At 42.6% G+C, this 20,952-nt stretch overlaps 1 pseudogene; it reads left to right on the top strand.

Moving 5' to 3' along the window:
* The window catches only part of LOC110321919, a 38,977-nt pseudogene extending 19,398 nt beyond the window's left edge, over positions 1 to 19,579 (top strand).
* The last annotated feature ends 1,373 nt before the right edge of the window (positions 19,580 to 20,952 follow it).

Raw genomic sequence — 20,952 nt, 5'->3', positions numbered from 1 at the left:
CACTAGTGTGCCCCACATGCTTTTCTAGGGAATCCTGATTCTCTGTCTTGTATATGAGTTTTCACCATTCTGAGGCCATCAGCCACTGGAATATGCATGTAGGTATTCTGCTTGTGAGGCTCTGTGTTCATGTATCTATTCTAAATGGCTAACAGCAAATAAAATATTGAATCACATTTCCCTAATAACAGGAAGAAAATAAGAAGTCTAGTTCTCTTGTCTTCTGAGGGTAGCCATGACACCAGAAGGACTCCAGAAAGTCCACCACCCAGCTGCTTTGCAGGCTGGGGTGACTTCCATCCCTGAATCGGTGATACACATTGACTGTGGCTACTAACCAGCCATCCGATTGACAGCTTTGGTTTGCATCCCTGTTCGGCGCTGAGAGCATGCAATGCATCACAGGAAGCCAATCAATTATTTGCGATAGGAGATACCATCTCCAGCACTCCAGCCACAGCCGAAAGCCAATTCTGTCGGCTGGCTTGGATTTGGAGGGGAAGTGAAAGTCACAGTTTGGAAAAGTGGGGTTGGTTCTGCATGTTACAATGGATGAAAAACAGAGCCAAGCAAAACAGAAAGGCGGCTATTGCCACACCTCACTCCAGTGTACTCCATATGATGAATCCCAAGGAATCACGGTTAAGCTCATTGGTTGAATATGTCTTTATTCTTAAAAAGAAAAAAATACAAAATTTGATTATCATAGAACTTGAGCTTTCTTAGTTATAAATGGGAATAATTGCGTACCTCCTAATGTTGTTTCAAATATTAACTTGCATAGGAGAAACAGTGGTGAATGACCAGGAAGCTAATGAGACCTTTGTTTCCAGAAGCTCCCCCTCAGAAGGAGCTAGAGAAAGTACCCAAGGAGCTGAAGGGGGATGCAACACTGTAGGTGGAACAACAATATGAACTAACCAGTACCCCCAGAGCTCGTGTCTCTAGCTGCATATGTAGCAGAAGATGGCCTAATCGGCCATCACTGGGAAGAGAGGCCCCTTGGTCTTGCAAACTTTATATGTCCCAGTACAGGGGAATACCAGGGCCAAGAAGTGGGAGTGGGTGGGTAGGGGAGCAGGGGGGAGGGTATAAGAGACTTTCTGGGTAGCATTTGAAATGTAAATAGGAAAATATCTAATTAAAAAAAAGAAACTTCTACATAACATTTTAAGTGGTTTGTTGTTGTTGTTGTTGTTGTTTTCTTAAAGTAGAACTGAAACCATCCAAGCTTCAAACCCTGTCAACCTGGGTCAACTCCAACCAAGGTGGATGAACAAGACAATTGCTCAGCCGACCCCAACCACGACAGGTCAGCACAACAGGAAACCTGAGGACAAGGGAATGTCTTAGCAACCTATCACTTAATTACACATTTGCTAAGTGCCCGCATGCCTGGCCCTCACCTAAGTGCCAACAGTTGAAGGGGATCGGAGCACAGTGTCCTTTAAAGACCAAGCTGAAGCTGCTAGTGAGTTTAGTCAGAACCCTGTGATGATGGAAAACCTGTTCCTAGGGGATTTACCGCTAATTGCAACCTTTTAGGTGAGTGGTAGGGAGAGGCCCCCTGGGGCAAGCATCTCTAACATCCCTGGCTGCCTGTAGCCTGGAGGGCCAGCTGCTTCTCTGCCTTTACAGAGGCTCCAGAGATCTAGAATGGCCCAGGCTGGCTCACTGTAAGGGAGCTGTGTCCATCAACCCACAGACCCGCACCAACAGTTTCTTCAGGCCTACACACTGGGTACCATTTTCAGTCTTCGTCTTCTCCCTTCTCCTCCTCCCCCGCCGCCCCCCAGCCTTCTTATCCTCCTCCTTTTCTATGTCTACTTTCCTTCTCCCATTTCATGAATCATGATACAAATTTCAATCCGAGATAAAAAACGCACTTTATTTCACCCTTTTGGCTGTGATTAAGTTCTGTCCACAGCAAGGACATCACTGTTTCCATGGCAACCGGCACACGCTAAAGCCGAGGCGGATGACAGTGCGGAAGAAAAGTATAAAGAAGGCAGAGAGGCTTGCTACAGTTGCTTTTCATGCACTAACAGAGGAAACAGAATTGTGGAACCCAGGGGCTGGAGTGGAATTTATGAGGCCACTAAATCATATGCCCACCTCCAAAGTGCCATAATGAAATCAGTCCTGAAAGAAGTGAAAGTGTCTTTTCTTTAAGGACAGCTATTCAGTGGTTGATCCAGATAATGCCAGAGTTCCTGAGAAAACTCCACTGGCCCAGCCAACATGCAGAGAGGCAGCTGATAACAAGGACAGACTTCTTTGTCCTTCCTTGCATCCTCCCAGTCAGAGGCCTCTTAGACCTCAAGATGATCAGCCTTTGACCCTACTGGGCACTCCACCCAGGGACCCAGGACCCATGAAAGGAAAGCAAGAATTAATGTACTCTGGTTATGTTGACATCCTGTTGTTTCTGCCTGGGTGTGTGGAGCTGTCTTTCACTCTTTTGGAAGTGTTCTCTGAAGAAGAACATCTATTACATCAGGTTTCTGGTTTTTTGTTATTTACAGTATCTCCACCCGTTTTAAGCAACATAAAAGTGTTGTAGAGGTGTGGGCAGAGTGGGCCCTAATGCTAGCTATGACTTCAGGGGAGGAGCATACAGAATAATTCTCTGAGAGCTGACCGTGAAGTTGAGAGAATTGTTCAACCTTTCATGCCTTGGGCGCAACAGCACTTAGTGCCTAGACAACGAGCAGAGGTCAGGACGGGGTTGCGGGACTCAGCTCCATGAGTCAGGGAAGGACAATCGTTTTGTTAGAGTAGGTTGGGAGCTTCCCACGCACAGCTGAGGGGTCCTGAGTACAGGAAGTGGGAGAAATCACCGGGAAGGAACCTGGTCTGTTTCCCAAGACGGACATGACAGCTTTGGCTCTTCTGCGTCAAGACTTCACCTAGTAAAATCAAAGTGAGTATCTGTACTGGCTAGTTTTGTGTCAACTTGACACAGCTGGAGTTATCACAGAGAAAGGAGCTTCAGTTGGGGAAATGTCTCCATGAGATCCAGCTGTGGGGCATTTTCTCAATTAGTGATCAAGGGGGAGAGGCCCCTTGTGGGTGGGACCATCTCTGGGCTGGTAGTCTTGGGTTCTATAAGAAAGCAGGCTGAGCAAGCCAGGGGAGGCAAGCCAGTAAAGAACATCCCTCCATGGCCTCTGCATCAGCTCCTGTTTTCTGACCTGCTTGAGTTCCAGTCCTGCATCCTTTGGTGATCAACAGCAATGTGGAAAATGTAAGCAGAATAAACCCTTTCCTCCCCAACTTGCTTCTTGGTCATGATGTTTGTGCAGGAACAGAAACCCTGGCTAAGACAGTATCGATCAGTAGATAGAAGGTTCATCTGATTCAGCTTAGCTCCTGCCTTGGCACTTGCTAGATGGATTGGCTTTGGTAAACAACACATCCCAGCCTTGATTTATCTTATTTAAACCAGGGTGATGATATCGATCATCAAACATCAGCCAAAGATGAATGTGATCCATGCAGTGTGCTTCTGACATGTGACACATGAAAACTAATTAACAACTATTGGCTATTGTTAGCAGTCACTTTGTCCTCTTAATGAAGGTCCCAGAGGAGGCTGCCAGCCTGTCACTTACAGCTTCTGATTCTTAAACTGACATCATAATCTGAACCAGGTTCAGGCCTACATCTCTAAAAAATATGATCACATGTCCTATAATTTAGTACCACCACTGGCTCCATTGCCCATGGTCTAAAACCCAGACTCCTCGCCACCACACTGTGCAGTGTTGCTCACTCCCACCCTCAGAGATTATTTTAAACATATTTGCTTAACGACTAAGATTACTTGGTGTAGAAATTGCCAGAGTCCTCTCTGCGCTCCGCGCATGCTCTGTGTGTGCCCCCGTTGATAGTTCCCACTTCCTACCGCATCAGTCTGCTTGTTGATACGTCTCCCCACTAAGCTGCTCCCAGATAATGCAGAACATATCTTATTTATCTCTGTGAGCTTTATGTCAGTCACATTTCCTAGCACACAGCAAGAACTAAGCAAATATTTTTGTTAAATGAATTCTCTAATAAATTTTACATTTCCAAAGCCCAAATCAAGTGTATATAATGAGACACAAGCTTCAAGCTAAGACAGCAGGAGCAGGTCCAGGTCTGAAGACAGGAAAAAAGAAAGCGAATAGAGAAGCTGCCAAGCTGGAAGGTTTTTCAGCAACTGTGGGAAGAGCTGAAATAATCACTATATTAAGTAAACTTGCGGGGAGTTAAAAACTAAAAAAAAAATATGCTCCAGCATCATGAGCAAATGCAGAAGTAGTCCTGGCCTAAGCAGGACCCAGCTTAGAAAGAAAAAAAAAATCGTGGAACCTTTATCTATACACTTTGATTGTAAAAATATACTCTAAAACAGCTGGGTTCATGTACAGGGCCTTAGTGACAAAGAGTTTGAATATTGTGTAGACGAGACACTCACATAAATCCCCACAGACCCATCTCATTCATGACGCTCTTTGCAGTGTCTACTCTGTGCTCCTGACCAAGTCCAGGAGCCTTCTGCTCTCTATGGTCAAGTGCTCAGGTCAAGGCTAATTTAAAAAATCTATCCCTACAAATAAAAGATAGAAATTCTGTCATTACTCACAATGCGATGGCTTCTTGCAACCTTTTATATTAAAACAATATGTATCTTTTGGCCTCTGCAGTTCCTGATTACCAATAACTTAGTACCAGTGACAGCAGTGCTCACGATATAACCTGTGTCCTACAAATACCTTTGTGGTTCTGTCAAAAGTTGGTACCGTGTTTAATCTACAGTGACTAAATCCCACAAGTCTTTCCTACGGTGAGCAAATAAAAAACAAAAAACAAAAACAAAAACAAAAAAACAAATAAAGAAACAAAACAAAACAAAAAACCAAAAAATAATTCTTGTTCTGGTCACTAATGTTTTCCTTTTGTAGTCTTTCTACACAGATATAGGCCACAGCTTCTCTTCACACTACAGTAGGTGTGTTTCTAGGGTAGGGTCTCTGCATCCATGTATACCATCACCAGAAGGGAGGAGCAAAAAGGGTCCATGGACTTAGTGAGAAAAGCAGTCCTGTGCCTTTGAGTAGATCGTACGGCAAGACAGGCCCTGAAGAGCCCAAGCTATAGAGGCAGCCACCTTCTGAAGTCTACCCAGCAGCTGCTATGGAGTCTGTGGAGATGGCTGCATGATTTTGTTATTGCTGCTCACATCAAAAGGGCTGTACAGGGTAAAGGAAGCCCAAATCAACAGCATGTCAGCACCATTAACAAAATACCTTTAAAGTCCAATGGCTGTGACTTGCCCATTACATGGCTGTCCTAGAACCAGAACTCCCTGGCTATGGTCTGAGCAGACTTCACAAATAAGAACTAGAAAAGAACTGGGAATATCTAGTTGAGTTTCCCTGCACAACCGGGGTTGAAGGAGGAGAACTGAAGGTGTCTTGATGGGGACTATAGAGTGGGGCTTACAGGATTCTAAGTGACTTTATAGCTCGTCACTGTCCACCTGGCCAGTCCCACGTGTCAAAGGGAACAAATTCCAAAAAGATTATCCAGGCCGTGGCCATTTGAAGACTGGGGCTGTTTTCCTGAATCAGAGAATGATCCTGGCCTGTGACAGCCCAACAGTTATAAGGGAGAAGGCAAACTTCATGTAGCAAGGTGATACTGTACAAATTTTGTATGGCTGTGCCTAGAAAGGCTAGAGGGAAACATAGATGGTCTCCTATACATTCTACAGCTCTTATTTAGGGGAGAATCCAGTTCCTCATTTACGGGTAACGGCATTAAAGCATAGTAAGTTAAATAGAAAAGAATCCCCAGAAAACCCCACCACGAAATCCCTATAATTAGAAAACAGGATGATTTTCTTCAAAGAGTTTTGAATTTAGTTTTGCTTTTAAATCATATATATATATATATATATATATATATATATATATATATATCTGTATATATAGTAAATATATATGTATACACTCTCTCTATATAGTGAATATATATATATGTATATATACATATATATATATATATATTCAACAAGCACAGGAAATATAGATTCAGCTCTGGCATAAGAGAGCCATTGGCCTGCTCTGCCCTGACCAAGAGGATGAGCCAGAACATCTAGTCCTGCTTTGTAGGCCTTTCCCTAGAGCTACCTCATCGTGGTTATCTTACTGCACTCCAAACCTGATTCCATCTATTCCAGCATAGTAAATTGGAAATTTCCTTTGTATGTTATACACAGACACAGGGCTTGCCCTCCAGTTAACAATCCAAACGGTAACTGATAGCACTTAGAGTGGTAATTGACAGAATCAGACATGGCCCCTCTGGATTTGTGCTTTGGAAGAAAACAGCCCCCCCCACCCCCCGCTAGTAGGGTGGCTCTGTTTGAAAAAGAAACATGGCTTTAAAAAAAAAAGTCAGAGTTTGGAACATCCTCAAAAATAGAGGAATTCATGGAAAAAATGAGAAAGATTTTTGCTAAATGTTTTAAAACATGAATAAAAAAGCAAGCAAAATCTGTGATTTGTTGCTATTTAAAATTTTGTTCAGGAAAAAAAAAAATCTTACTCTTGATTCTTTCTCAATTGTCCAGGAAATATTGACATAAAACATTGACTGAGAGATATTTTGACTTGAGTTTTTTCTTTCTAATACATATTTTTATAAAACAATATTATTTAAATCTTTTCATACCATATATTTTAATCACAATCCCAGTCTTCTACCAGATCTTCCCCACTTCCCTACCCATCCAACCTATGCTGTCTTTCTCAGAAAAACAGAACAAAGCAAAACACCCTAAAAGAACCAAAACCCAAACCAAACTGAAAAACACTCTGTAGTGTAGTTGATGTCTCCAGCAATAGTCTCAGTGAGAACTGATTTTCTCTTTCTCAGCAGGTGTCAACAGCAGATAGCTTCCCGGTTAGGGACCGGGAGCCCGTGTCCACTTCGCCTCTCAGTGTTGAGATTGTCTGACTTGAACCTGAGCAGGCCCTGTGCGCACTGCCTGCCACAGTCTCTGTGAGTTCATATGTGTGTCAGTCCTGCTGTGTCTGGAAGAAGCGGCTTCCTTGGAGTCCTCCATCCCCTCTAGCTTTTAGAATCTTTGTCCCTCCTCTTCCGTGTAGATCCCTGAGTCCTAAGGGGAGGGGTTTGGTGAAGACATTCCTTTTCAGAGTCTGCATACTGTGCAGTTCTAGATCTCTGTGTCAGTTATCCCCTACTGCAAGAAGAAAACTTCTCTGTCGAGTGTTGAGCAACACTCTGATCCATGGGCATGGCAGCCCGCTACTAGGAATTGCCTTGTTGCCATGTTCCTTTGGCAAAATAACAGCAGTAGGCTCTGGCCTAGGCCCGTGAGATGTCTGGTGTCACCTTAGCAGTGTGGGGGCATGGCTTCCATCTCTTAAAACATTGTGAGCCATACTATTCAAAGCTTATGTTTTGTTTTATTTTTAATAACCTGACTGTTGACTTAAGATGTAATATATTTGAAGTTGTTTCTTTGCCTTCCAGTTGACTGTTTCAGCAGATTGCTTTGGGGAGCCTCGCTAGCTGCATTTTCCTGGGCTTGTTGAAAGCAGGGGGTAAGGTGTTGTCCTACCACCATGTGCAGTATGGAAAAAATAAAATAAAACCAAGACTACTGCCTGAACCATTGCAGAGACCTGTCTAGAAGTTCCGAGACGAGAATTGTCCACTATTGTTTCCACGATCTTGAAACCCTGTAGAGAGAGAGAGAGAGAGAGAGAGAGAGAGAGAGAGAGAGAGAGAAATTTAAAGATTAAAACAAATTAGCACAAAATTTTGACTCATAAAGGGTGCGTGGGTCCCAGCTGGCTCAGTGCTGACATGGAAATGTGTCCTTAGGAGACCTGGGGGAAGATCCCCTGCAGTCAGAGATGTTTTTCAAGCTGGTCAAAACTCACTGACCTTCTTACCTGGATAGTCTATCATTGTATGCCCGGCATGACTGTACAGAGCCCCTGTTCCTACAGCTGGGTATGATGTCCCCTAAGGAGGCAGCTCAGGGCTGTTTTAGCTCCTTTTGGAGCTCTGCTTACAAACTTGGCTGTGAATGCAGAGACTGTGGCTTACAGGGTAAGCGTTTAAGGAGGAACTGGTGGTTGAAGGAAAAGAGTGGACTACAACTATTCAGTGCTTGAGGGTGGACATAAAGGGCTGTAGACAAAACCCAACCATCCAGAACAGTGGCTCTCAACCTTCCTAATGCAGAGACCACTTAATACGGTTCCTTATGCTGTGGTGACCCCATCCCCAACCATGAAATTATCTTCATTGCTACTTCACAACTGTAATTTTGCTGCTGTTATGAATTGTAATGTAAATATTTTTTTGGAGGTAGAGGTTTGCCAAAGGAGTCATGACCTACAGGTTGAGAACCACTCATCTAAAACATTTTATGTTATATTCAAAGATTTAAAAACATCTTCATTCTATTCTTAGGATCAATTATACTATATAACAACTCACTATTATCTATCAAGATGGTGAAATGTATTAAGAAGCACAAAATGGCCCCGAGGATAGCAGGAGGCAGCTCAATGTTAATTTGTAAGGGTTTTGGAGTAGCGAGGTCCAGAAATCAAGGAGATGGGGTGAGGACAGTTGCTTTGTTGATTTCTGTATTCATCAAGAGTGTTGAAGATTAGGAGTGTGATTTAGGATTGGCAGCAATTAGCTGCAGAGCACCACAATTCTCACACTTCTACCTAAAGAAGGAGGAGGAAGAGGAGGAGGATGCAGAGGATGCAGAGAAGAAGAAGAAGAAGAAGAAGAAGAAGAAGAAGAAGAAGAAGAAGAAGAAGAAGAAGAAGAAGAAGAAGAAGAAGAAGAAGAAGAANGAAGAAGAAGAAGAAGAAGAAGAAGAAGAAGAAGAAGAAGAAGAAGAAGAAGAAGAAGAAGAAGAAGAAGAAGAAGAAGAAGAAGAAGAAGAAGAAGACGACGACTTTGGAACAATCAAAAGTAGTTTGGAGATTACACATGGAGTTTCAACAAGGCTAATTGGTATGCCTCTTTCTCTTTCCTTTTCTAATTCTATCTACCAAATTGAGTAACCTGAGATGTTACTGTTAGAATGGTCTTGGACCGGGCACTGACAAATAGACTCTACACAGGAGTAGGTAGACAGATGGAGAATCTTGGCTTCTGTTTCTGTGACAACTTGAATCTCTGTGTAGTTTTGTTTGTAAATCTGCCATCTTAGAATGGGTAAAAGAGAAGCAAACACTGTCTGTCCCTCTCAACCAGTTGGTGTCTAGCTTCTGAGAGCAGCAGGGGCCCTCACTGCCAGCCTGGAACTGGAAGCTGCTCAGATAACTGTCTGCTTAGGCTTACAGTATTCTCAAAGAACATGCTCCTAGCACAAACTCATGCACTAAGTAAATAAGGGGCAAACACTTACAGCCATTAAAACCCAAACATTCAGTTTCCTTCACTGGCTGACCACAATTTAACTTCCTGAAATTGAAGATCTACATCTTTCAACTCATGGATCACCAGTCCCTTGAGTCAAGATAATGATTTTAATATGGTAACATTGAGATAATCATATATTTTTTAAACAACAGGCTCTTCTCTCCCCCTGCCCCGAATAAGGCAGAAAATGCCTTTCTCTGTGCACTAAACTGGATGCATGGTAAACCAGGATCCTGAAAGAATGAATGAGCATGAATGAAATTTACCTAAGAGCTACCCGAACAGAAAAAGCTGTGGGCACCGACCTGCTTCAAGGGAACGAGGCTGAACCAAACATCTGTTCAGCTTTCTTCTCCTCCCTCACCCCTCCCCAGTGGTTAATGATATCTGAAGCGCTTAAGCCTTGCACATTCCTTCACTAATTAAATTCCTGCAAAGCTGTCTCATGAATCAGGTGCTTTGTGGAGCAAGAATACAGAGCCTGCTTTTGTGAGGCCAGTGGCTGCCTAGGCTCAGGTAGGAGTGCAGTGTGCATGCTGGGCTTGCTCAGAGGCTCTGCAAAGAGCCTTCAAGGGTCTCTTTTCTTTAAAGATCTTCCTTTGCTTTTTTTTTTTTTTTTTTTTTTTCTGCCTGTCCTGTTGAGAGTCAGTGGGAAGAGGTGGGAGTCAAGTTGTGTAAGTCAAGATGGGAGAATGTGAAAACAAACAAACAAAATTTAAGAATGTGAAAATACTGTTTTTGATTGGACAAGAGAGTTGAGTCACTCAAGAGTAAGTTAAGGGGAAGAGCTGTTTTTCCCAAAAGAGAAGTCCCTTCTCATTTAGCCAGTCACAAGTCCGTCTCATTCTTTCATTCAACACCCAAGGGTGCATGAATATTAACATCCAAGGCTGCAGGAATGTTCTGTGTGCTCCTCACTGCTGTGAACTCACGCTTGGACTTGATCCTTGTCCTCATGGACCGTTCCTTCTGCATCTGAAACCTCAGAATGCTTAAGCTCACACCAGGATAAGCCATGTGGTTTCTCTGTGGTTCAGAGGTGAGATGGCCATTGGCATGGCAAAGGAGTAATGGTGAGACGTTTACAAGGGATGGTTGCCTTTTCTAGGAAGACCGTATATGGGATACAGGGGCTTGTCTCAGTTGAGAGCAATCGTGAAATGCCTACTGTGCTCTGTAGAAAAGGATGCCCGATACCACCTCTAGTTAATGTCTTCCATGCAGCAGCAGCAGTGCCAGGCACTTCACATGGATGCCCTGAAACTCTAACAACCCAAGATGGTGATTTCCCTTACTGTGCAGCGGAAGAACTTAACCTGTAGGGAGACTCAATATCTGAGATCATGGGTACAGGGAATTTAAAAACTCTTCTATTTTTCCTTTTTTGTTTCTTTTCTTTCTTTCTTTTAATCACCTTAACTGAAGGCACATCACAATGCAGAGAAAAGCAGTAAATAGTGACCAGGCATCACAGGACAAAAGACCTCAGAGGAGGTGAAACACCCAGACTAAAGTGGCTTTGTGGTTTTTCAGCAGAGAGACAACATGGGGGACTAACGAAAATTCTGGGCCTGATAGAAATGAGCAGGAAGGTGCTGGGAAATCATTCCAGTTTAGGTAAAAACTGGATACACAAAGACACAAAGGTATAAATAAGTAGCAACTGTGACCCAAAACGCTGTCTCTTCCAGGCCCCTGTTCTTCCTTCACAGGGAAAACAGACACTGTGGACTGACCCAGAGCACTCGCCCTTGAACATCCATGCAACCTGGTGTCTGCCTGGTCTCCATCTTCCTTCCTCATGCCACTGTGCAGTGTTTGGGCCCACGCTCTCACCTGTCTTCTAGAGCCACTAAGGAAGGAACATTGCCTGTGGCCTCATGATCATGACTGGTGGTCTGAAAGACAGCAGCCGTCCTGCCCAAACTTGTTCAACAGAACTGCCTGCAAGTCCTGAGTGTTCCTTGTATCTTTAAATGCAAACTTTCTCTCTTCTGCCCCTTGTCTACACAGACAGTGTAACCTGAGCCTTTAAGACTTAGTTCAATGGGTGCGAGCAGGTTAGGATTCAGGAAGAGTACAATGATAACTTGTGTAGATGGGCTTATAGTCTTTCCCTTAAGGGGAATCCCAAAGCTGTCGGTGTAGAGTTGTATGGAGAACACCATGATCTTTGATAGCTTATATCCCTTATATGCCCCTGCTCTGCCATCCTTAGTCCCTACCCTAGGGTCACCTAATTGTGTAAAATGGCTACTAAGAAACAAAATGAGAGAAAGGAAGTTGCACAAGATCTATGTGTAATGTTATTTGTTTTAAGGAGGAACAGCCCTGGCCAAGTCATCACAATATCCCATTTTACATCGGTGGCCACAATACAATCACCTGTTATTAGGGCATGTGAAAAATGTCATCTGTTGAGGGAGTTTATTACATACTGTTTTGATTTCATTTCCTGCCGCTGTGATAGAATGGTCTAACAAAAGCCACTTCAGAGGGAATGGGTTCATGTGGCTCGCAATTCAAGGTTGTAGCCCATTTGGAGAAGACAAGGCAGCTGGAACTTGAAGCAGTTAGTGACGTTATATCCACAGCGAAGAGCAAGGAGCAAGGAATGAACGCCCATGTGCTCACTAGTGTCAGGCTCCCGTTCTCTAGGCTTACACAGTCCTTGATCCTCTGCCTCTGTCAAGTCAAGATGGGTTCTCCCACAACCGTCCATGTAGTCAAGACGATTCTCGGCAGGACAGCCTAAGCTAGACAACCTCTCATTGAGACTCCCTTCCCAGGAGAGTCTACAAAGTGTCAGGCTGACTATTAAAGTGAACCATCACACACACGGAGGACAAAGAAAGGATCGTGTTAATGTGGATGGAAGTGGATATTGGATAGATAACTGGCAGTCTGTGTAAGGTTTATCTTCTCTTGTAAACCACCTTCGGTCACTTGGTTCTTTGCCCCTCCCACGGCTGTGTCTGTATTCCTGTTATGTTTCAGGCATATCTGAGCAGTAACGTGTACCTCAGCAAGGTGCAGTCATCCTGATTTCCTGCAGACTCTGGGCAGTATCTCGGGGCAGACCTTGTCTTCGCCCTATTTGAGTCCCCAGCAGAGGGTCTCAGGTCATTAGCCTCGAAGGAATCATCACATTACTGAACATCTGTGAACATCTCCAGGGGCTGAATTTTCTACAAAATGCCTCCCCCACCTTTTTTTTTTTTTTAACATTAGTATTTTCACAGAGGAAACACTAAAAATATCCAGGAGGTTATTTCAAAGTACTACAAGCTACCACTGATTGGTGCCAGTTTTGCAGCTCTGCGAGAAGGAGTATGTGACTTCAACACCAAACCAAAAATAAGTTTAAAATGCTGGTACTTGAAGGGTCATGTCCTTTGGTGTCAGTTACTAGGGAACTAACTGTCCAGGCTGTAGTGGTTGGCAAGGGTATTTAGACCAGTTACTAGGGAACTAACTGTCCAGGCTGTAGTGGTTGGCAAGGGTATTTAGACCATGCAGTAGCAATTTAAAAGTCCGTAACATGAATGTCAGCCAATCTCCTTTTAAATTATACGTTCACTGTTCTAAGAATGTAAGACAGCTGTTAAGAACAAGATGGAGACGTGCTCACAGCTCCTCTGAAGTTGCATTTTAATTATACTTATGAGTCTGTCTCTCGCTGCTTTTTTGGTGGGGGCAAGAAATAAAAAGAGAACATTTTAAATGAAATATTAAAGGCCAACACCAAAGGAAATCATATTAATGTGACATAAAACCTTTTAGGAATTATAAGAGTAGACGTCGCATGATACTGTGCAACATCGGTGACTTCATTCTTGTTCTTTGTGTCTTTTGTGGACACTTTCTTTCTTAACCATGTTCCCTGACATTGTAACTCAGGCCCTTGGGCTTTAACTTGGATGTACCTGCGACTTCTACAAATTAAACACTCCCCATGGCTGTCCATGCGGTGTCCTCTCTGATGCTCTGTCCCTCCCACCTTTCACTGACTTCTGCCAAGTCTTAGCCTCTTAGACATCTGAGCTCAAGTGTCCTCATCATAACCACTTTTCAAGTCCCATCTGCCATTTCTTCTTGTCCTCCAGGGCTTTTTCTGCCTCTCTGGTCACCACGTGGGCTAAGTATTTGTTGGTTAACAGATTTGGGGCTCACATGCCTATTAGATTCTGTAGACATAAATTTCTGATTCACAAAGGTACAAGGTCCCAGGAAACCTTTCTTTTGAATTCAGAAGAAATAGCTGAATTTAATAATAATAAATGGGTAACATATTCAGTCTCGATTAGATTGAGTGCTACACCAAGCCATAAAATATCATTCTTCATATTTTTTTTCAATAAAGGAATGAGTTCATGAAGATAAAGTTCCCCAAGGCCCCAAAAGTCATGCTGATACTTGTTACTAACTTTTCAAAATATAAGTAAATAAAAATTCAAAAGTGTAAAAAAATATGACTAGGAGTACTTATTTTAAATGTGTGTTTTTCTTGAATATTCTCCATTTCTAAGCTTATTTTCTTGGTCCAGGGTTGACCAGTAGTCCATGGGGTGCGAAGGTTCCTCTTGGGTTTGATAAATTGATGGATCTGGAATGTGACATGGTACTGTGCTATTTTGTTCACATAATAGCCTCTTTGATGGCTCATTAAAAGGTAGAAGAGAGAGACTTTTCATGATTTCTATAAAATACACACCATATTCCCTCTGCTATGTTTGAAGACATAAAGTTCCCTTTCCAGACCCTAAAATTCAAATTTCTGTGTGTCATGGCCAAGTGGAATGTGTGTTAGCTGGCTCCTGGGTAAACACAGAAATGTAATCTTTCTCTCTTAAAATCAGTCTGAGTCACTCACTGGTCTGTGTGTGCAGTGTCTGTTTGAGCACTTACCCATTAGGACTGGATCCCGGCTGGAAGCACTGGTAGGTGCTTTTCTTGGGGTTTTCAGTCTTATGATTTGAGAGTTTACAACATTCAGAACCTGTCTAGATAGTTTTCCTTCTGGGTAATTTATGCTACTTTTGAACTTGAAATTAAAAGAATTATAACTATAGGGTTTTTTTTTTCTATTGTGGAGGAAAGAGAAGGGGCACAGAATACTCTCTAAAGAGCTGACATTATCTTGCAATTAGGACTCTCATTTTTTAAAACATAAATATAATTACTGCTTACCCAAATAAAGTTGAGAAGATAAATCAAGCTTTTTCTTTGTACTAACTATAGTCAGCGCCATCGACTGCTGCTTCATCCTAATTATTTTTCTTTCACAAGTACCACCTGGCCTTTCTAACATGGTAACCAACTGACACAGGTTTGGGCTATGTAATAAAACTTCCTACATGGTCAGTTTTAGGCCTTCATAAATGCTCTGGGACTATTTTTCTGTCTATGGGATTTAAGTGGTTTTGAAATTCTGCCTAGCTTTTAGGTAGTGAATGTCTACCAATCCGATCTAGAGCAAAATGTGCCTTTCTTTTCATGAAGGACTGACTCCTTGATTGCCCTGGGTGGCACCATCCCATTTCTCTGCTCCTCGGGGAGGGTTCTTGTTAGCTTAGTTGAGAGTCTCTCTTTTGCCCTCTCCATTGGCTTCATCTTGTCCCTACAGCTGGAAACAATGCCTCTGCAGTCTCCTCCCCAAACACAGTTCTCAAGGATGGAGGTACAAGGCAAGTCAGGCTTTAGGTTACTTTACACAAGCTGACCTCGATTCCTAGCAGGACAGACTTTCTGTCCTTAAATATGTGACATGGTTTATCCATACAATGGAATTGAGGATGAGGTGTTGCTGGTCACAACATGGATGCACCTCAAAAGCATTCTACTATGTGAAAGAAGCCACATATTCTGTGGGTCTCTTTATATAAATTACCCAGAAGTGGCAAAGCTGTAGACACAGCAAGCATTTGTTGCCACGGGTTGATGAGTCTCCTCTGTGGAATGGTGTAGTATAATGGAATTAGTAGTAAAGGTTGTATAACATGGTGCATATACTAAATCTACCAAACATACCGTCTACATGTGTATTTTAACACATGTATGCAAATGTTAAAATGGTTTGCTGAAGGTTCTCCACGTTTGCATGCCACCTCTTGAAGTGTGGTGACAAGAAGATAGACTTCCAAAGGCCTGACTGGATATTACAGGATGATGGTATCTCAGGATATAGGTCAAAGGTAGAATATATCAGAAAGGATGAGATGCTGATATCCATTCATTCATTCATTCATTCATTCATTCATCCATTCATTCAGTTTTTACTCAGCATCTACTGGGTGATGATTTCTATGGTAGGGGTTGGAATAGAACTCTTCCAACATTTCAGATGTGTCTCCAATCCCAAAAAATCATGAAGACTAGCTAGTCTTTTCATGACTTACTAGGAGTGCAAAGTCAACTTAATCTTTGATTTTCCTTTGACAAATGGAAGAGGAGTGAGAGCAATACTTCCACCATAGTTACCCTTCCTAGCCCCCAGACTTACATGAGGATTAAAGACGGCCAGGATGCCATGATTTATAAAGCACTGTAGAAACTATTAGGCAATAGTACTATATTATTCTAGCTTAGTGCTGATTTTTTATAGCAGTACTACATGTTTGCTAGTTATGAAACTGGCATTACTGTCTCTTTATAATAGATACTGTTGGGAGAGTGGGATTGGCTTTCTGTTATAAATACAGAGTATGATCATTGTAAAAGAATTAACATCCACAAAAAGTGTATTTGAATCAACATATTGTCCCTCAAATAATGTCACTATTACCATTGTAGTATAAGCTTTTAGGTAGCAATAATTATTGGATTAAGCGCAAGAATATTGCTTGAGACAGATTTTATTGTTTATTATCCACTTAAACTTGGGGCTAACATCACATCTATATATGAATTTCTTATTTGTGAAATTAAGGGAACAAAAGCTACTTCATGGTTCTGATGACTAAGTGAAATATTTGACATATAGTATTTGACAAAATACTAATAGTACTATTAACGGTAAACATATATGATAATTATATACATATACACTAGTTGTATACACTCATAATATACATAGTTGCACCCTAATAGACACAATATATGTATTTATAGTATTTACATGCATACTAATTAAATATGTGTGTATACATATAGTCATACACATACTTGCCACAAGTGTGTCTATATCTATGCACACAGAGACACAACACTTTTGCTTGTTTTCTACTAATGAGGAAGCAATAAACACATCTGTCTTAATCCATGCCTTAGCTCATTTTGTAATTACTCAAATGAGACTCCCAAGTATATGATAGGGAAACTTATCTGAAGTGAAAACATTCGTTCAAGCACTTCAAAGAGTGAAAGACGTTACATTCCCCACATGAAAGCATCCAGACTCGTGGCTTGTGTCGTTATTTGCCTTACAAGCTTGTGGGACAGCTCATATTTTGAGAGAGGTTCTCCTTTACTTCTCCAGGAAACCGTTTTGGTTCATTAACTCTTTGACATTCATAAAAGATGACCTCCTCTTGTGGGTAGGGTCTGAAAGAACAGATACAACCATTCAAAGACACATCATAAGGAACCAATCAGGAGTGGAGAAAGGCAGAAGGAGAGGGTCCAGAAATGATGGCAGAAAGGAGCAGATCTGGCCTCCAGGGACTGATGAAAGCAGACAGAAGAGGACTTTCCAGGGACAGAGTGACCCCAGCTGCTGGTGTTCTCAGCTTAGGTGTGTGGTGATGAAATGTGAGTCACATCTTTTGCTCCTAAATGTCAATAAGGTCAGTTGTTCTCACAGTTACATTGCTGAGTTTGGCCACATCAAGGAAAAGGACTGTGTTTTGCATCCAGGCTGCAAGGTAGTAAAGAAACAGTATCCATGGATAATGAGATAGGAGGTTAAAACCTGACGATTAATCCAAGCTCAGCCAACACTCACCTCTAAATGCTCCTGGAGTGGGTAGAATAGTGTTCTCCAAATTTCATTTCACCTAGAACTACCAAACCTGGCCTTCCTTAGAGTAAGATCTATATGTAAGTTATATTTACTGATAAGACGTAAATATAACTAAGGATTTCAGATGACATCCTCTTGAGTTTAGGGTGAGTCTTAGTTTCAATGACTGGTGTCCTTATGAGAAGGGAAGAGGCCACATGAAGATGAAGACTGAATCAGGAAGTATGCCACGCCCCCTGCCCTCACACCGGAGGACTCCCGGTCTCCAAAACCTCAAGACACAAGGATGCATTCTTGCGGAGGGAGTCTGACTCTATTAACTTGGAGTTCAGATTTCTGGACTCTGAAACTGTGAGATCTCAGTGCATTTCTGTTGTTTTAAAGTGCCTGTCTTTTAAAATCTTCAGTCTTGCAAGCCCTGTCAACTAATACAGTGCTTAGAAACACCAAAATCTTAGAGTGGGCATCACAATTCCCACTGAGCACAGATGACTTAACGGTGAATCTGAATTAATCTAATTTTGAAATGATGTGGTGACCTTAGCTTTCCCAAAAGGTTACTTTATGCAAATTCAGGAGGAGGATCGCCTTTTAACTGCAGATCACAATGATCTGACCACTCATCTCCACAAAACGCACCTTGATATTTGTTTATCATGTGGGGAGTAATTAGGGGGTGTTTTGTTTGCAATTTTGTTCCTTGTCTCCTCTGTGTAGCCTCAGCTTTGTCCCATCCCACCATGTACTTCCTGTATGTTAGGTTTTTTGTTTGTTTGTTTGTTTGTTTTGTTTTGTTTTGAGACAGGGTTTCTCTGTATAGCCCTGGCTGTCCTGGAGCTCACGTTGGTTGTAGACCAGGCTGGGATTAAAGGCGTGCGCCATCACACCTGGCTCTGTATGTTAGATTTATAGTTTTCATTTTAAAATAAGTGTAGGTGTGTGTGTATGTGTAGGTGTAGGTGTGTGTGTGTGCGCGCGCGCGTGTGTGTGTGTGTGTGTGTGTGTGTGTGTGTGTGTGTGTGAGTGAACATGTGGTTTTGTGTACTTTAGTGCAGATATTCAAGAAGGCTAAAGGTGTCAGTACCCTGGAGTAAAGACAATTCTGAGCTTCCTGACCTGCATACTGGGAACCAAACTCTGGTCTTAAATACTGAGCCATCTCTCCAGCACCTCCTTTAAAATTTATGTATGGGATTGCCTATAGACCAGAAGCCGGAGTCTTGGTTCTCTTTCCCATCTTGTAAGATGGCGAGTGAAAAAAAATCGAAAAGCCTGATCCACAGGAAAAGAAACTGCAGTCAAGAGGACTGGCAGTGAGTGATGCTGCCGCTGGTTACCCAGCCGCTCGCACAGCCAAAAAGGGTGACCTAGAGATTAAAAAGCTCAAGAAAGGGAAGCCCCATTGCAGCCAAAACCCCGACCTGGTTAGAGGATTGGCAAGTACTCCCGATCTGCTATGTAGTCCAGAAAGGCCTTGTACAAAAGGAAATATTCAGCTGCCAAATCCAAGGCTGAAAAGAAGAAAAAGGAAAAAAGTCCTTGCTACTGTCACAAAAACGGACTGTGGAAACAAGAACGGTGGTACCCCTGGACTGTGGAAACAAGAACGGTGGTACCTCCGGGTGGCAAGGCTTCGGAAAATGTCGTGGTATTATCCAACCGAAGATATGCCTCGGAAGCTGCTGAGCCATGACCAAAAGCCCTTGCTTGCATCAGCACGTGAGTAGGCGACATGCTAGCACCACCTCTGGGACTGCCCTGATCATCCTCACTGGACGCACAGGGGCAAGAGTGTTTTTTCTGAAGCAGTTGGGCAGCGGCTTGCTACGTGTGACTGGACCCCTTGTCCTCCAATTGAGATCCTCTGCGCAGAACACACCAGAAGTTTGTCATCACCCACCTCTACAAAAGTTGCTATCAGTGAGGTTAAAATGCCCCAAACACATGATGGATGCTTACGTCAAGAAGCAGCAGCTGCCAAGCCCAGGAACCAGGAGGGTAAGATCTTAGACAAGATTACAGAGCGGCACAAGGTTGATCAGAAAACTGAAGACTCGCAGATTTTGCCAAAGATCAAAGGTGTTCCTCAGCTCCAGGTCTCAGTTCTCCGTGACAAATTGGCTGTATCCTCACAAACTGGTGTTCTAAATTGCTAACAATCTAATTAAACAGCTTCATACATTAAAAAAGAAATGTATTTAATGTGTATGAATGTTTTGTCTGCGTGTCACTTGTAGGGCTGGTGAAGGTTAAGTCCAAAAGAGGTTGTCAGATCATATGGAGTTATAGAAGGTTGTGAGTCACCATGTAGGTGCTGGGAATCAAACCTGGGACCTCTGGAAGAGCAATCAATACTCTTAACTGCTGAGCCAGATCTCCAGCTCCACTTCCTGCATTTTAAACTTCAAATAAATAATGTCATATTGAGCTCTGGAAATGACATCCTTGCTTGATTCTCTTGCCTTTAAAAATTCCCCTCTCTGCATACTGTTGGTGAAGCCTATCTGGAAAATAGCTACTCACCCTTCCACACCTGCCTTCAACTCCTCCAGTCAGACTTCTCCCATGTACCCAATGCTTGTGTGGTATGGTGTGTGTGTGTGTGTGTGTGTGTGTGTGTGTGTGTGTGTGTGTGTGGTGTGTAGTGTATGTGTGTGGTATGTGTGTGTGTGGTGTGGTGGTGCATGGAGGAGTGTATGTGTATGTGGTGTATATGTGTGTGTGGTCTCAGTGTGTGTGTACATATACGTAAGTACATATATGTAACTAAACTTAATAGTTTGTATGTGTTGAATGGTACATTTCAAATATGACTTTACTTGCTTGCATCTGTTGTCTTCTTGGTGGACTATAAATCCTTGAGGTCTGGGAATGCAACATTCATGCTTGTATCTGGATACTAGCAGTTTCACAGTGCTTTTTTGTAGCTGCACAAGAACTAGAATTAAAGCCATAAAATAGCAGTTAAATCTAGGTGTCACTGTGTGGCTCTGACACATGCCAATCATGGATCCTGTCCTCCATTTTCTCTGCTAAAACAAATTACAGTTTTGTTAAGGATGTGTGAGAGATTCTTCCAACGGGGGAAAAGCAGAGACAGGTGGCAGCCAAGGGAAGGGTATTATAACCTAGTTCTAGATAATACGATGTCTGAGAAAGCCTCTGTGTGATCTAAAAGAGGTGGTGAGACGAAGGAGCGAGGCTCTCTTTCACACTGCAGCCTTTGCCCACCCCAAGAAAGGGTTCAGTGTGATTGCACACTGTGTTCCTGAGTCTGAACTTGGAACTTGAGTGGATTGCAGGGCCATTAAGTACCAGCAATGGCTACTCACCTAGACTATTGTTATATAAGGAAAATAATGCCTTGTTGATGCTTCTGGAAGTGGAGCATGCCAGTTCTAAAAGTCAAATTCACCTTTGTCTTCTTTAGTGATACCGAACAATTGAAGTCACTTAACTTCTTCCAGCTGCACTTACTGGACATATAAGAGTACAGAGGATAATCTTGCCTATAGGCCACT

The sequence above is a fragment of the Mus pahari genome, chromosome 5, assembly GCF_900095145.1.
Source record: "Mus pahari chromosome 5, PAHARI_EIJ_v1.1, whole genome shotgun sequence".
Lineage (NCBI taxonomy): Eukaryota > Metazoa > Chordata > Mammalia > Rodentia > Muridae > Mus > Mus pahari.
The sequence above is the reverse complement of the archived record's forward strand: the minus strand, read 5'-3'. Positions and strand labels throughout refer to the sequence as shown.